The 17,394-nt window shown below is 42.1% G+C and overlaps 1 long non-coding RNA gene across 1 annotated transcript; it reads left to right on the top strand.

Moving 5' to 3' along the window:
- Window positions 1–8,552: 8,552 nt before the first annotated feature.
- LOC139356038 (uncharacterized) lies at window positions 8,553–17,038 on the top strand. The gene is made up of 3 exons (XR_011607409.1): window positions 8,553–8,711; window positions 13,987–14,040; window positions 16,912–17,038. It is a non-coding gene; the product is annotated as an uncharacterized lncRNA (long non-coding RNA).
- Window positions 17,039–17,394: the final 356 nt, after the last annotated feature.

The following is a 17,394-nucleotide window of genomic DNA, read 5'->3' as shown; positions in this document are numbered from 1 at the left end:
CAGATGTTGGTTCATGAGGTCTAAGGAAGGTTGTCTTCATAACATAAAAGTGCAAGATGAAGCAGCAAGTGCTGAAGGGGAAGTTGCAGTAAGTTATCCAGAAGATCTAGCTAAGACCATTGATGAAGGTGGCCATGCTAAACAATAGATTTTCAGTGTAGATGAATTAGCCATCTAGTGGAAGAAGCTACCTTCTAAGATTCCCTTAGCCATCTAGTGGAATGAAGATACCATCCAAGATTCCCATAGCTAGATTAAAGAAGTCAATGTCTGGCTTCAAACCTTCAAAGAACGGGCTGCCTTTCTTGTGAGGAGCTAATGTAGCTGGTGACTTTAAGTTGAATCCAGTGCTCATTCACCACTCTGAAGATCCTAGGGCTCTTAAGAATTATGGGAAATTGGCTCTGCCTGTGCTCTATAAATGGAACAACAAAGCCTGGATGGCAGCACATCTGTTTACAGCAGGGTTTACTGAATATTTTAAGCCCACTGTTGAGACCTACTTCTCAGAAAAAAAATATTCCTTTCGAAATCTTACTGCTCACTGCTCACTGACAATGATTCTGGCCACCCTAAAGCTCTGATGGAAATGCACAAGGAGATGAATGCTGTTTTCATTGCTGCTAACACAACATCCATTCCGCAGTCCATGGATCAAGGAGTAATTTCAACTGTCAAGTCTTATGATTTGAGAAATACATTTCATAAGGCTATAGCTCCCATAGGTAGTGATTCTTCTAATGGATTTGGGCAAAGTAAATGGAAAACCTTCTAGAAAGGATTTACTATTGTAGATGCCATTTAAAAATTTTGCAATTCATTGGAGGAAATAAAAATATCATCATTAACAGGAGTTTGGAAGAAGTTGATTCTAATTCTCATGGATAACTTTGAGGGGTTCAAGACTTCAGTGTTGGAGATAACTGCAGATGTAGAGGAAACAGCAATCAAACTAGAATTAGAAGTGGAGCCTAAATATGTGACTGAATTGCCTCAATTTCGTGATAAACCTTGAATGGCTAAGGAGTTGCTTCTTATGCGTGAGCAAAGAAAGTGTTTCTTGAAATGGAATCTACTCCTGATAAAGATGCTGTGAACATTGTTGAAATGACAACAAAGGACTTAGAACATCCCGTAAACTTGATAATGCAGTGGCAGGGCTTGAGGGATTGACTTCAGTGGTGAAAAAGATTCTAATGTGAGTAAAATGCTACCAAACATGATACAGAGAAACCGTTTGTGAAAATAAGAGTCAGTGGGGTGGCAAGCTTCATCGTTGTCCTATTTGAAGAAATTGCCACAGCCACCCCAACCTTCAGCAAGCACCACCCTAGTCAGTCAGGAACCATCCACACTGAGGCAAGACTCTCCACCAGCAAAAGATTGTGACTCATCGAAGGCTCAGATGATTGTTAGCACTTTTTAGTATTTTAAATTAACGTATGTACCTTTTTTAGAGAAAATACTATTGCACATTTAACAGGCTACAGTATAGTGTCAATATAACTTTTATATGCACTGGGAAACCAAGAAATTTGTGTGACTCACTTTGTTGTGATATTTGTTTTACTGCAGTGATCGAGAACCAAATCCACAATATCTCTGAGGTATGCCTATGCCAAACTTATTTTAAATAAATTTTAGAGAATTCTATGCTATACAAATAGAGAGAGCAGAATAATGAACTTCAGTGTACCCATCACTCAGTTTCAACATTTCTTATTATACCAATCATAGAGCTGATTTCTTCTTTTTGTGTGTGTGTTAAAACAAAACAAAACAAAACAAAACCATGTGACATAAAATGTACCATCTTCGCCATTTTTAAGTGTTACACTTCGGTAATGTTAAACATATTCACATATTGTAAAAGAGATCTTCAGAAGTTTTTCATCTTGCAAATCTGAAACTCTATATCCATTACACAATAACTTATTCCCTCCCCCTGCCTGCCCCTAGCAAACACCGTTTAACTTTCTGTTACTATGAATTTGACTCCTTTAGATACCTCATGCAAGTAGAATCTTACATATTTGTCTTTCTGTGACTGACTTATTTCACTTAGCCTAGTGTCTTCAAGGTCTCTCCTTGTTGTAGCATGAGGCAGGATTTCCTTCCTTTTCAAGGCTGAATAATATTCCATCTTATGGGTAGGCCACCTCTTGTTGACTTATTCATCCCTGGATGGGTAGGTCGCTTCCACCTCTTGGCTATTGTGAATAGCCTAGAATATGGGAGCCAAATATCTCTTTGAGACCCTGATTTCAATTCTTTTGCATACATACCCAGAGGTGGGATTGCTGGATTGTGTGGGAGTGCTAATTTTAATTCTTTGAGGAATGTCTATACTGTTTTCCATAGGGTTTGCATCATTTTACACTGTTGTGCCCTACCAACAGTGCAAAGGGGTTCTAATTCTCATTCTTTTCTGGGTTTTTTGATAGTAGCCATCCAGCAGGTATGAGGTTTGGATTTTCATTTATCTGCTGATGAGGGATAGAGCAACTTTTTCTATGCTCCTTGGCCATTTGGCATATCTTTGAAGAAATATCTACTTAAGTCCTTTGCTTGCTTTTTAATTGTTATTTGATTTTTTTGTTATTAAGTTGTGATTTTTTCTTCCATAGTGATGTAAAGATTTTCTGTTTTGTTTTGCTTTTAACCATAAAAATTGAAAAAGAAAAAAATGACTAGATTGCTGTAGTGGAGATCCAGATACTTATACAGAGGTGGTTTCCAATATAAGCCAGACAGAATTAAGGGGTGAATTTGAACTATCCATATGGCCAATATGAATCATCATTCAGACAGCAAACATTTCCCGATAACCTTCTCAGCCAGCCCTCCTGAAGGCGCTGGGATATAAGTGTGGACAAGGCAAGGCCTCTGCCTTCAAGGAGCTCACAACTATTCAGAAAAAAGGCAGGGGTTTTAGTCTGATTTTCAAAAACCACCTTTATTGAGATATACTTCACATACCATATAATCCATCCATTTAAAATATACAATTCAATAAGTTTTGTATATTACATTATTAATTTTTAAATTTATGGTAAAATATAAATACCATAACATTTACCATTTTAACCTTTTTTTTTTTTTTTTTTTTTTTTTTGAGACAGAGTCTCGCTCTGTCGCCCAGGCTCCAGTGCAGTGGTGCGATCTCGGCTCACTGCAAGCTCCGCCTCCGGGGTTCACGCCATTCTCCTGCCTCAGCCTCTTGAGTAGCTGGGACTACAGGGGCCCGCCACCACGCCCGGCTGATTTTTTGTATTTTTAGTAGAGACGGGGTTTCACCATGTTAGCCAGGATGGTCTCGATCTCCTGACCTCAGGTGATCCCCCGCCTCGGCCTCCCAAAGTGCTGGGATTACAGGCGTGAGCCACTGCGCCCGGCCTTTAACCATTTTTAAAGTGTTGTCTGTTTGATCTTTTAATCAAAGGATTGTTTCTCTGTGTCAGGGTGCCTGCGGTCTATTAGGCCTATGGAGTCTTCTAGAGAAGCTTCCCTCTGCTGATGGGATGGTGGCTGGATGTAGTCAGATGGCCACGTCCGGACCCCACGACCCAATCTTGTCCTGCCTGCCTCATGCAAAGCCATACACAGGTGCGCCGGCTAGGGGGAGCTGTGGAGCACAGGACGTTTGGGCGTGCACTCCATTGGCAGCCGGCCAGCAGTCTTCAAGGTGGTCGAGTTCTTTCTGCTGTACAGGCTGGACAGTCAGGGACTCCTCTTGGGTGGCTTGTGAGAAAAGGTAAATGCATCAGCCCTTATTCCTGCCTCGCTCGTTCCCTTCAGTTAAAGAATAAATACTAAAGGGAAGCTGGTGAGGTATCTGAACATGCCGCTCCATCATTTAGTCACTAATCACCAATGACTTTTTTTAATTAAATAATTATTTGGGTTTTTGGCCAAATTACTCGTTGACATGAATGAGTTTTTTTTGTTCAAGCATCGAAAAATCCCAAAAGGCACCCGGTGGAAAGCCTTCTTCCACTCCTAACTCCTATCTGCCAACTCCCCATCGCTCTCAGCCAGGGACCAGGGTTATTCGATTTGTCTTTTGCTTTTATTACTTTTTCCTTTCCAACATTTTAAAGCATTTACAAGTCAATACAAATGTGTATTCTTCTCCTTTCTTCTTTTATCATAAATGGTGCCATATTATAGACATTCTTCTGCATCTTGCATTTTTCACTTAATATATCTGGAGAGCTTTCATGCTACTTTTTTATCATCACAAATAACAAGAAATCAAGACTCCTGATGGGAAGAATTTTTGCAAAGTTTTTAGTTAGTACCTGATAACTAATATGTGAGTTATTTACAATCAGTGTCTACAGAATACACCGAAATTTACACCTAGGTAATTTACAGCCTAAATTACCTAGGTCACTTAAATGGAAAGAGATCTCATTTCTACCTGAATTATCTAGGCAATTGTGGTTGATTAGAGTGGATCTTAAAATACATGAATCTTCCTCATTTCCCATCAGGGAAAAACTCTGGATTTTGATCCCAACTTCTCTTCAAAATCAGCATAACTGGATTGTGGCTTGAATTGATTTGCCAATGTTTCAAATGTAGGGCAATGCTCAGAAAGATGAGAAATGGCTCAGTGGGAACCATTTTGTATTCTAGAACACCAACAGAACACTGAAGAGTAAATAAAGAGCCTCTGAAATGTGAAAACCATTTACCGGAATGCAAGGTTGTGGCAGATTCTGAATTAGTAGATCAGCTCCCCAAGAAAAACCACATCATTAATCAAAAATGAAAAAAAATTATCCTTTCAAGAGTGATATATATTGTGAGAAACTGGACTCAACTTGAAAATTCATCTAGTCATTGTAGCTGGGCTATTCCTGAGCAAAGCTCTTGATGACCAGCCAGCGAGTGCCCAGGACATACCATGAAGGTGAATGGAATTAATTGCATCTGAAGAAACAATGGGGGTACAGAGATAGGTTACTGAGGATTAAAAAAGACTAAATTTAATATACCTCAACTGATAATACTTTCCTTTTGACCTTACGTGGGAAAATAAAACGAGGTGAGAAAATGGGAAAATTGCATTTTGGTGAAAATATTTCATGTACAGCAGCAGTCTCCAATCTTTTTGGTGCTAGAGACCAGTTTCGTGGAAGACAACTTTTCTACAGGCTGGGGAGGGGGATGGTTTTGGGATAATCATAAAACTCACCATAATGTAGAATCGGGGGAGCCCTGAGCGTGTTTGCCTGCAACTAGACGGTCCCATCTGGGGGTGATGGGAGATAGTGACAGATCATCAGGCATTAGATTCTCATAAGGAGCAGACAGCCTAGATCCCTCATGTGCACAGTTCACAGTAGGGTTCGTGCTCCCATGAGAATCTAACGCCACACTGATCTGACAGGAAGCGAAGCTCAGTGGGTAATGCGAGCAATATGGAGTGGCTGTAAATACAGTGGCTATAAATACAAATGAAGCTTCCCTGGCTCACCCGCCACTCACCTCCTGCTGTGTGGCCAGTTCCTAACAGCCCAAGGACCTGTAGTGGTCCATGGCCTGGGGGATGGGGACCCCTGATGTACATACAGGTCTCTGTGAAGACATTCACCATCACCCTGTTAAATCTTCCTCTCCTTATTGAATTATCATCCAAGTCAGTCTCATCCCACCCTCCTTCACTCATTGCATCTCAGCCCTCAATCCTTTTAAATTGGATACCCACTTTAGTGCTAGTGAAACAAACAAGCTGCACACAGTCGAGTACCTCCTAGGCCAGCACAGACTCCACTCCTGAAGATGATGAATGGAGCCTGCTACCTTGGCCTTCAGGCTCTGGCATGCTCAAGAATTCACGGAGCTTTAATATTTTTCCCAGATGTCTCATAATTGTGCCAATTTAATGTTTTAAAAATAATCTATATTTTATTTCCTTAATCCCATTAACAGATTTATGACTTAACATTTCGTCAATAGCACAAACTCGTGGGGCTTTTGCCAGAGAAAGCAACTTTAATCACCGGAAGTTGTCTGTTGCAACATTTATCCTTAAACCTCAAGTAAGCGGGACTGGTCGAGAGATTTTGTATGTGCCTGGGGAGGAATTCATTTGTGCCACTTGCCCCAAAGCCATGTCACAGCTCCAGCAAGGAGAACACTGGGGTTTGTGAGCACATTGTTTTTGGAGAAGGATAATGTGGCAGGAGTTTGTTATTTAATAACCAGTTGCCTTCTGAGCTGGAGAGTTAATCACTACCATTAAGTACTGATCACTCCAGGTGAGATGAGAACAATTTCACATTTGCAAAAGTTTGGAAGTCAAAAAGCTAATAGGCTTATGCCATCGAAACTTGACAAGAATGCTGTTTTCCCTTCTGATTGCATTTGAGCTTCATTACCTTGCTTTTGCATGAAGTTTTTTTTTTTCTAAATGGAAATTAAAATAAAACAACTAGATCCCGGGCGACTGCCCCTTTCCAGGTTTTATCTGTCTATCATGTTTGAAATTTTTTACAATAAGCCCATATAATTTTTGTAATTAGAAAAGGCAATTGACATTCCTTAAAACAAAATAAAACTGTTTTGTTTTTTATTTTCATTCTTGTTTTTGTCTGGCTCAGCCTTCTGTGGCTCGCAGGAGTAGCTAGGGGTTTAAGGATGTTTATTCAATTGTGATAAACAACAGCAGATTTTTGTTTGTGCTTTCTGACTCTATGAAAGACGAGATACATGAAGGCTGTTTCCAAGTAAGACAGCAAAATTAAAAGCAACAAAGAAGGTGGAGATGAAACAGCCATCATTTCTGTCCTACTAAGCATTTGTCTTCAGTTTGTCTTTCAGTTCCCCAAAGCCATTCTGCACACTCTGCCAGGAATCAGCTTTGGCATTAAAAGCCAGAGAAATTAACGCACAGGAGCGGGAGTGGTGTGGCTTATGGAGGGATAAATTCAGCTGACACTGGCTCTATGACACTGCCACTTAACCTTGCTGGCAGTTTTAGTCACCTGGGGAGCTTTACAAAATACTGATATCTGTGTCCACCCCCGAGAGATTCGGATACCATCACGCTGGATGTGGGCCAGGTGATTCTATTGTGCAGTCAAAGTCAAGAACCTTCATCAGTCTCCTCCCCTTTCTACCCTCTGCTGCTGCCAAAGCCCTCCTTTTTAAAGTGTGGTCCAGGGACTCACAGCACCAGCAACACCTGGGAGCTTGGTAGAAATGCAGAATTTCAGACTCCGGCCCAGAAGTTCTAAATCAGAATCTACATTTTAATAAGATCCCCAGGTGTACTTTGTGCACATTAAACTTTAACCTTCATAGCTCTTGCCCGGACTCATCCAGTCTCCAGAGGGATCTCCTGTTCTCTCTTCTCTCCCATTTCAAAGCAATCTCCACATTGAAGTGATCCAGAATAAACCACTGTGGCATAAAAGTTGTTTTGAGCTGAAGGTATTTGAGTTTCCAAAATCTCTTATCTACCTAAAAGAACAGCCTCCACAAAACCCAAAAAACTAAATTGTTATAAATGGCCTCCCCAGGAGCAACTCTAATCCCTACTCCCTGTGAACCAAAAAGTATCGGAGACATGTCTCAATCAAGTTGGTAACTTTATTCTGCCAAGGGTAAGGACACACCCATGACAGCCTCAGGAGGTCCTGCCAACAAGTGCCCAAGACGGTTGGGGTACAGCTTGCTTTTATGCATGTTAGGGAGACATGAGACATCAATCAATACATGTAAGGTTTACACTGGTTTGATCCGGAAGGGTGGGACAACTCAAAGGGAAGAGCAGGGCATTTCCGGGTCATAGGTAGATTTAAATATATTCTGATTGGCAACTGGTTGAAAAAGTTATTGTCAGTAGAAAGGAATGTATGGATTAGGACAAAGGGTTGTGGAGATCGAGGTTTTATTGTGCAGGTGAAGCCTCTAGGTAGCAGGCTTCAGAGAGAATAGGTTGTAAATATTTCTTATCAGACTTAAGGTCCATATTGATGGTAATGCTGGAGGGGTACAGTTAAGCATGTCTGACCCCCAGTTCCCATCATGGCCTGAACAGGAGGGCTGGGAGGCCTTTGAATTTTATTTTTGGTTTACATCCCAAACAAATGTCACAAAACCATCGTTATCTCTCATCTTTTCTCCTAAGGGCATATTTACTTTTCCAAAAAGACAATTGTTTTTCCATAAGTGACCCTTCTTCCCTTCATCTAAGAAATCATTTCTCCCAGAGGTGCCCCTTCCCCTGTTAAGATGATACATAAACCCCAAATTCTAGCTGCCTCCTTGAGTCACATTTCTTTGTGAACGCCCACGCATACACATGTAATTAAATCTGAGGGGTTTTTTCTCTCGCTATTTTGTCTTTTTTTTTTTTTTAGTTCAATTTTCAGGCCCTCAATACAAAACCTGAGAGAGTAGAGGAAAAGACTTTCCTCCCTGAAACTGTACATATGACCATATCACACGCATGCTGACACGGACAGGAAACAGAAGGGCGTTTCCCCGGCAAAGGCCCCGCCCCCAAGTCTGGAAACCCGTGGCCGTAAATGGGAACAGGCTTTCCTGTTTTTACGCCCACATGTTGCCTTCTCCGAGACCACTCTGTCTCACCACACCCCTATCGTGTGTCCATATAAACCCCAAGCTCCATGAGCAGAAAAAAACAACAGCAGAAGAGCAGCAGAGCGGTGAGGCAGAGAAGGAGAGAAGAGAAGGTGCGTCTGAATATTGGGAAGGGTTTGGCTGGGGATGGTCAGAGAGGAGATTGGCTGAGGGACAGCTGGACTCCAGAGGGAAGATAATCTTCCAGTCCATCTACTTTCCATCTCCCCATCCATCCCGCTGAAAGCCACCTCCACTACTCAATAAAATCCCCACATTCACCATCCTCCAAGTTCGAGTGACCTCATTCTTCGTGGACACTGGGCAAGGGCCTGGGTACCAAGAAGGCAGGGTGTAAAAGGCTGTCACCCTGACTCTCCACTGAGCTGGTTTAACACTTAGCCATTTGTGAACGGCAACTGATATAAGAGCATTAATTGTAACACACCCTAGATGCTACCGTGGGGTCAGAGGCCAAAAGTGCTCACCCTGGCTCCTGCACCTGCCTGTCTATGTGCTCCCTCTCCGGAAAAGGGTTTGAGCACACCGCGGGCCGAGCAAATGATCCACACCCCTGTTGCAAGTCCTGCAAAGGGGTCAGGGAACTCTATCATTTCAATGCCTATAGGATAAATTATAAACTCCTTAACATAAACAAGACCACTCAAAACTAGGCTCCAGCACACCTCTCTAGACATATGGTGTGTTCCTGGCTCCTTGAAACTTGGCCCATCAGACATGTTCAAAACTAGACATTAAAGCCCTTTCATGAATCTGTGCCTTTGCACAGACTGTTCCCTCTCGTCTGTTTTTCTCTCTTCTCGCCTGGTCATCACTGACTCTTTAAGACCAACTTTAATGTTGTCCCATCCAGTATAGCCTTCTCTGTTTTCTTCTACAGAAGGGTTCTCAATGCCCCCAATCTGTGACCCTAGCACCTAGCATAGTACCTAGTACACAAGAGGTACTCAAAAAAATAAATGTATTTGAATAAATGGATGGATGGGTAGATGGACTAAAACCCTTGTTTCCTAAATCTCTTCATTTACAATATTCAAAAATATTTAAATGTTGGTTCTACCCTTAGTTCCAAACAAGAGGAACCTCTGTCCTAGGTTCTGAAATTCCGAGGGGTCTGCATATCACAAATACACACGATGAATGTTTTTTTTGTTTGTTTTTTGTTTTTTGTTTTTTGTTTTTTTTTTTGAGACGGAGTCTCGCTCTGTCGCCCAGGCTGGAGTGCAGTGGCGCGATCTCGGCTCACTGCAAGCTCCGCCTCCCGGGTTCACGCCATTCTCCTGCCTCAGCCTCCCGAGTAGCTGGGACTACAGGCGCCCACAACCACGCCCGGCTAATTTTTTGTATTTTTAGTAGAGACGGGGTTTCACCGTGGTCTCGATCTCCTGACCTTGTGATCCGCCCGCCTCGGCCTCCCAAAGTGCTGGGATTACAGGCGTGAGCCACCGCGCCCGGCGATGAATGTTTTAAAAAATACACAGGGGCCAGGTGCGGTGGCTCACGCTAGTAATCCCGGCACTTTGGGAGGCTGAGATGGGCGAATCACGAGGTCAGGAGATCAAGACCATACTGGCTAACACAGTGAAACCCCGTCTCTACTAAAAATACAAAAAATTAGCCGGGTGTGGTGGCGGGCACCTGTAGTCCCAGCTACTCGGGAGGCTGAGACAGTAAAATGATGTGAACCCGGGAGGTGGAGCTTGCAGTGAGCCAAAATCACAACACTGCACTCCAGCCTGGGCGACAGAGACTCTGTCTAAACACACACACACACACACACACACACACACACACACACACACACATGTGAGCTGGGCACAGTGGCTCACACCTGTAATCCCAGCACTTTGGGAGGCCGAGGTGGGTGAATCACAAGGTCAGGAGTTCGAGACCAACCTGGCCAATATGGTGAAACCCCATCTCTACTAAAACTACAAAAAATAGCCAGGTGTGGTGGTGTGCGCCTGTAGTCCCAGCTACTCAGGAAGCTGAGGCAGAAGAATCGCTTGAACTCGGGAGGTGGAGGTTGCAGCGAGCTGAGATCATACTACTGCACTCTAGCCTGGGCGACAGAGCAAGACTCTGTCTCAAAAAAAAAAAAAAAAAAATACACAGGTGCTCTGTCCCTTGGGATCCGACAGGTAATGCTGGCATAGTGCCACCTGCCACCTTAAACATTTACTCAGTTGACTAACACAGCTCAGGTCCCAGGGAAACACTTCTCTTTATCCCTTGCCCTATTCCTTGAAACGAAAAGTAACTGAGCCTAAATGCCACAAATGTTTGTGGGTTGTACCTGCACATGTCAGAAACAGACACTGCTTCAGAATCAGGGAGGACCTGAGCAGTAGAAGTGCTTAGGTAAGATAAATCACGAATTAATTACCTTGTCAACTCCATCTTCTGAGTTAAGGCAAACACAATAGATTCTCACATAATGAAGCATTTTTTCTCGGTGGTGCTGAGATTCCATTTTCTTCTGTCTCTTCATATTCTAATTTGTGGCCCAGAAGTCCTGAAGAATTAGTGCATAATCTGCAACAGTTGCATCTAATATCTGAAGAATATTTTTCAATAGTTAAATAATTCATATTACTCTTAAATTTGCATGTATGTGGATCTAGCTATGACATGCATGAAGCCTGGTACCAACTCCTACATGCACAACTAGATGGCCATTGAGCACTAGAATTGAAAGTAATCCTATTATTGTAAACTATGCAATAAGATAGAGCTAAATTTTCAAAATTAAATGTAAAATTTTATTTCTTAAAAATGTTTCATTTTTTATATTTGTTAATGATGCTGTTTTTTCTTTAATTTTAAAATTTAACATCTCTTAAAAGTAATATTTAAACATATAAAAATAACTTTTTGTCACATTTGCTTTTTATTTTATTTTATTTTCACATTTGCTTTTTAAAACAAATATATTTAAATTGTTTTTTCTTAAAAGACAATTACATTCCATTTTTAGTCTTTAAATGACCGAGAATAAATATAAGGCAAGATCATGATAGGAATAAAAATAGTAGAACTCAAATAGAAAAAACTAAAACAAAAACAAAAATGGAATACCTTCAAAGAAATGGTTTGCTTAAATTTTGTAAAGCTGAAATAATAAAAGTGAGAAGTCTTATACAAAAGCATGAGACATAAAATTTGCTAGTAAGACATTACAACTGCTACATTTAATAAAGTTTTAATTATGGATCAAAACAAGATAAATGAGCAAGAAAATGATTCTCATCAAATTCACAACTTCAAGAGGTCGATGAAATCCCTGGAACCTCACATTCTTCAGTACATGAAGATTTAATTAGTGCTCAGAGCAATGAGAATGAAAAAGAGGATTGTTCATAACAAATTCACAACTCAGGAGTGCAACTCCGGCCTGTCCTGTAGAAGGGGAAGAAATTTCCACCGTGAAAGCAGCAACCTGGAGAGAAAGATCAAGTCTCCAGAGCACCACTCATTTAGGTGGATCCTAAAAATGGCGCCCATCCCCCTCACAGCATGAGAATGTTTCTAGCAAAACACAGTCTGACTCAAATTAGCAAATACGATTTTTCACTGGGTGAGCATTGCAGGAAACTTAGTATTTCATTTTAGACCAACATTCTTTCAAATGGAAAAAGAACTCTAGAGACAGATTTTCATATTTCAAAGTGAAACATGAACTTTTTGATTATATGGGTTACGTGATTCACACCAATTTTCAAGATGAGTTTTAGCCAAATAAGTTATTTTTGACCAGAAACATTTGGATTTTTAATTAAAATAACACAAAATGTCATTCACACACATAAAAAAAAATTCGTGCGCAAATACTAGAAATTTAAAAATAGGCCAGACCTCCAATAATATTCAACAATGGTAAGTGAATAATATTCAACATTGTTGTGATGTTCTGAAAAAATATATTAGGGGTCCAGTATGTAACCAAGAGTAATGATGCTTTTCACGGTATTAACAAGCACCATATTCACAGAAACAATAAAAGAATTTTTGGTTTAATAGAAATAACTCCAATTTTTATGCTAGAATGGCCAAAAATGTAAGATGAATAAAAGTAATAAAGCAATCACTATCTAGGATAAATAATTCAAAATGAGATTACTAATTTAGTAGGTAATAGAGTGAGAGAATAAATCATACATAACACACAAACATAAGTAAATATTACTCAATGCAACTAGATGGTACCAGGGACAAAGGTCATGTTGAACAACTAACATTTATGATACTTATTGTTGAAGAATAAAACAAGAACATATTACATTGTCTCCACACCTAGAAGTACAGGTTTTGATTTAAATGAGGAACTGGAAAGATAACTTACAATTTTAGGAATTAAGTTAAAGGACTGTGAAGCTAAGTCTATGAAAATGGCGTGAACATACTTAGTAAAGGAAAAAGCATATAGGCCAGAATTTTGTCCGAAAATTCAGCAGCATCCACTGTAAAGCCGATAGTATAAATCTGTTGCTAGGACACGTGGTCTCAACTTGACCTATGGTGATGCAACTTTCAGAACAATTAAGCAAGTCTGAAGGGTGGTTTCTGGACCCACCCAAAGAGGGAACATCTTCATGAAACATACATCCAGTTTGACCTTACAAGCTCTCTCAGCATATAATGGGAATGCCAACTAAATGCTGTTCAAGCAATTCGATTTCATTTAAACACGACAGGAGAAGAGTTAGGCAAAGTAACAGAAGATCTACAAAAAAATTTCATAAATAGAAAATTAAATTTACTTTGAATTTGCAGTATCCATAATCTTTTGGTATACATTGTTGCTTGCTCTCAATTATATTATCAGAAGCTTTCAAAAGAAAAAAAATTTTAAGTGTGGCTACCTCATTTTTTAAATATCAAAACGAATTTTTTGAAATTTTAAAGAAAGTTTTCTAAATCAAAAGAAAACACATGTAAAATGTGTGACATTCCAATAAAATGTAAAGAAATTAGAACAAGGAAACAAAAATAATTGAGTCGCTGTGAAGAAGAGCTACATAAAAATAATTCCCAAATGAATTTCCCTTCGATAATATTTTGGGGGTACTGTGGGTCAGGGAAGAGTCTTAGTTGAGTAGAGATACGAAAAAATTGAGCAATTTACTGACATTTTCAGCTTTCTTCATAATATCCCAGCACTGAAAAATCTGAAAGAAGAAATTGAGAAATATTAAATCAATCTAGACACTGCTTTAAGAGATGGCTAAAATTGCTAAATACATGATTATTGTGTATATGATAAAATTATAATAATTTATAACATTTTCTGCAATAATTTATCATATATAATTGTATTATAATATGTGAATGTGATATGTAAAATTCATGGTCTATTTTGGCATCTAGGTATTACTGGAAGACGTTTATTGATGACTCCAGCAGCTACTGCTTCAACTTGAGGTTCGTAAAAAACTAAGAACTATGATAACTCAAGAAATGTTGTCTAATTTGGCATTATTCCATGTGACATGTAAATTGTATGGAAATCTTTATTATAACAAGATAATTAGTGATTTTACTGAAATATAAACAAGAAATATAAATTTTATGGAATAAGTATATAATTTATGAGTTACGCATCTCAATTTTATTACCGGCCCATCAGTAAAATGCTTAAACATACACGATAATAATTAAATTCAGTCGTCTTTGAAATTTTGCCAACTTTCTGTCATGTACAAACTACAAACATATTTTTACCATATTTAACACATTTGTTTTCAGCACACACTCACGTGCTGGGCTCCACCAATGTCAGGAGTCGGCCTTCTTGTACCCAGCGACAGACATTTCACCCCAGGCTCATCCACTGTCACTCCTGGAACTTCAGCAACACTTTCCTTTCTCTTCACCCTATGGTTTTTGCTCAGCAGCTGGGAGGAGGAGGTGGGGGTTGGGGGACACTCAGCATTGGACTTCCCTGTAGACCCCCTGGGGCTGGGGCTGCTGAGGGGCTACTCAGCACCTGCCCTGACCCCTCTGCTGCCCTCTTGCCTGCTGATGGCTCCTGCCAGATGCCCTGTCGTAGCAGGATGTGGTTGGGAGTATGGCCACCACCACCACCTACCTCCCATGTGGACCGCTTGTGCCACCTGAGAGGGCCTGCCTCTCTCCCCAGCCTCAGTTCAGCAATCCCAGGGACCCCATGTATACCCCCAGAAGTGTGGCCGCGTGCTCCAAGCTCGGTGACTGACAGCGCCCCCAAATGCCATGGCTGCCGTCGGGGAGGAGAGGAGTGGCTCCCCCTAGCTTCCTCAAGGTGGGCCCTGCAGCCAGCGTTCAGCCTTGGCATCTTGCCTGTCGCTGCTGTAACAGATTCCCACAGACTTAGTGGCTTAAAACAACACAAATGTATCATCTCACAGTTCCAGAGGGTGGAAGTCGAAACTGGGTCTCCCTGAGCGAGGGTCAAGGTGTTGGCAGGACTGCTTCCTCCTGGGGCCTCGGGGTGCATCTGTGTTCTTGGCTTTTCAGGCTTCTAGAAACTGCTTCATTCCTTGGCAGTGGCCCCTCCCTGGATCTTCAAAGCCAGCAATGGCAGCTTGAGTCGTTCCCATGTCACCTGACGGTGCCTCTTTCCTGCCTCCCTCTTCTACTCACCGGGACCACTGTGATGACTTTGGGAGCACCTGGATGATCCAGGAAACTCTCCCCATCTCAGGGAATGGTTGACAACTGTAATTCCATCTGCCACCTGCATTGTCCTGTGTCATAGCATATTCACAGGCTCTAGGGACTCGGTTGTGACATCTTCAAGGGGCCATTATTCCACCTTCCACACCTTCCTTCACCCAACCCTGGCTGTGCTGGCCCTGACTGAGAGGAGTGGACTTCCACTTCTGTGACTTGGTAAAGAAACCTCCACAGCCCAAGAGTAGTAACAATTTACTGGGTGCCGGGCTTGGGCCTTACGTGTTTTATGTAATTCAATCCTCACAACAAACGTATGAGGTAAGTAAAATAATTCCCACTATTGTACAGGTGAGGAAACGGAGACATGGAAGGACTCCATAGCGAGACTAAATCCCCATAGCTAGGAATGGACAGTGTTGAGATTTTAAGGCAGAATATGGCTTCCTACAGATTGATTCAGGTGGCCATTCATTGGGGAATGGATGTTTATTGCCCACCTAGTGCCAGGCGTAGTGCCCAGCTGGGGACACAGAACAGGGAGCAGCACCAATATGCCCTCTGCTTCTCTGTAGGGGGGAGTTCTCCTGCACAGAAAACTTGGCTGTAGAATTGGATAGGGGCGAGGGTGATGGTAGGCCAAAAGGGAGGAGCGGGGACAGGCAAGCTTCTCCCACCCTGCAGTCTCCCCTCCTCCATTTTATTCTGTATGTAGCAGCCAGGGTTGTTCTTAAACCCAGACTTGACAATTCTCTGCTGAAAAACCTTTCATGTCGCTCTATTACTCCCACCAAAAAGACCACACCCAGGCCAACCACAGTGGCTCCCACCTGAAATCCCAGTGCTTTGGAAAGTGAAGGCTAGAGGATTGCTTGAGCTCAGAAGTTCAAGACCAGTCTGGGTCCACAATGAGATCTCATCTCAAAAGTTTTCAAAAAATTAGCCAGGCATGGTGGTACATGCTTGTAGTCCTAACTATGTGGGAGGATTGGTCAAGCCCAGAAGTTTGAGGCTGCAGTGAGCTCTGATGGCACCACTGCATTCCAGCCTGGGCAACTGAGCGAGATCTTGTGTAAAAAAAAACGTAAAAATAAACAAAACAAACTCTCTTAAACCTAGCTTACAAGTCTTTGAACATGGGGCCCGCCCACCTCCCCAACCCCTTCTTTCATCTTTCAAGACTTGTCCACCCACACCCTATGCCCCAGACATCCGGAAACCCCTTTCTTCCATGTCTTGCCTCTAGGCCTTTGAACACCCTGTTTCCTCAGCCAGGGCTGCCTTTCCTGCTTCCCCGACCTCTCACTGCCTTCGCCATCTCCTCCCCTACCTCCTACTCCCCATCAGGACTTGGCTCAGAGCCATTCTCACCTAACTCCTTCAATGGGCGGCAACCTGCTAGAGACTCCATTTCCCTATTGCACACTTGCCACTTCCTCGTCTTTGTTCGTGACCGGACTGCAAGTTCCTTGAGGTCAGGGGCCAACCGTCTAATTCAGTGTTGTACTGCCAGTGCCTGACATGGTGCCTGGCTTATGATGCTCAGAATATTTTTGTGGGTGGATAGATGGATAAATGGATAGGTGAATGAATGGACAGACTGGTGCCTCAACTTTCCTGTCTTAATGTATTAATCCACAGCTACATCAGAGGCAGCCCTGCACGCCAGCCTTCAACATGAGCAGCTCCTGCTCTCTGTAGCTCCAGCCCCAGCCTGGACCTATCTCTCAGAGCTACAATGCTAAGAGACAGTCCCTGAGTCTTGGATGACCACGTGAGTACCTCCACATGGTAACTGTGGAGGAACATGGCACACCCATCTTTCATGGAGCCGGGGGCCTGCCTACCTCCTCCCTGGGCCAGCCATCATACCATACCAGTGTCCCCAGTTCCTGAATCCCTCTGAGTCCTTCCTGCTCCCCTGACTCTTGGATGGCTCTGCCTGAAGGACAGTCAGGACAATGCAAAGTTCAGACATGCTCTCACTGCATGGGATGGGCCCTGCATGTGTAAAGAGCTGCGTGTTTTTCTGTAGAGGACTCGCAGTGTCTACACCGGGCAGTTGCTGTTTGCACGACATTGAGTAAACGTCACTTCCATCAGGGGCAGTTACCCTTTGGGACT

The sequence above is a fragment of the Macaca nemestrina genome, chromosome 9, assembly GCF_043159975.1.
Source record: "Macaca nemestrina isolate mMacNem1 chromosome 9, mMacNem.hap1, whole genome shotgun sequence".
NCBI classification, from domain to species: Eukaryota; Metazoa; Chordata; class Mammalia; order Primates; family Cercopithecidae; genus Macaca; species Macaca nemestrina.
Note: the sequence above shows the minus strand (reverse complement) of the source record. Positions and strands in the feature narration are given on the sequence as shown.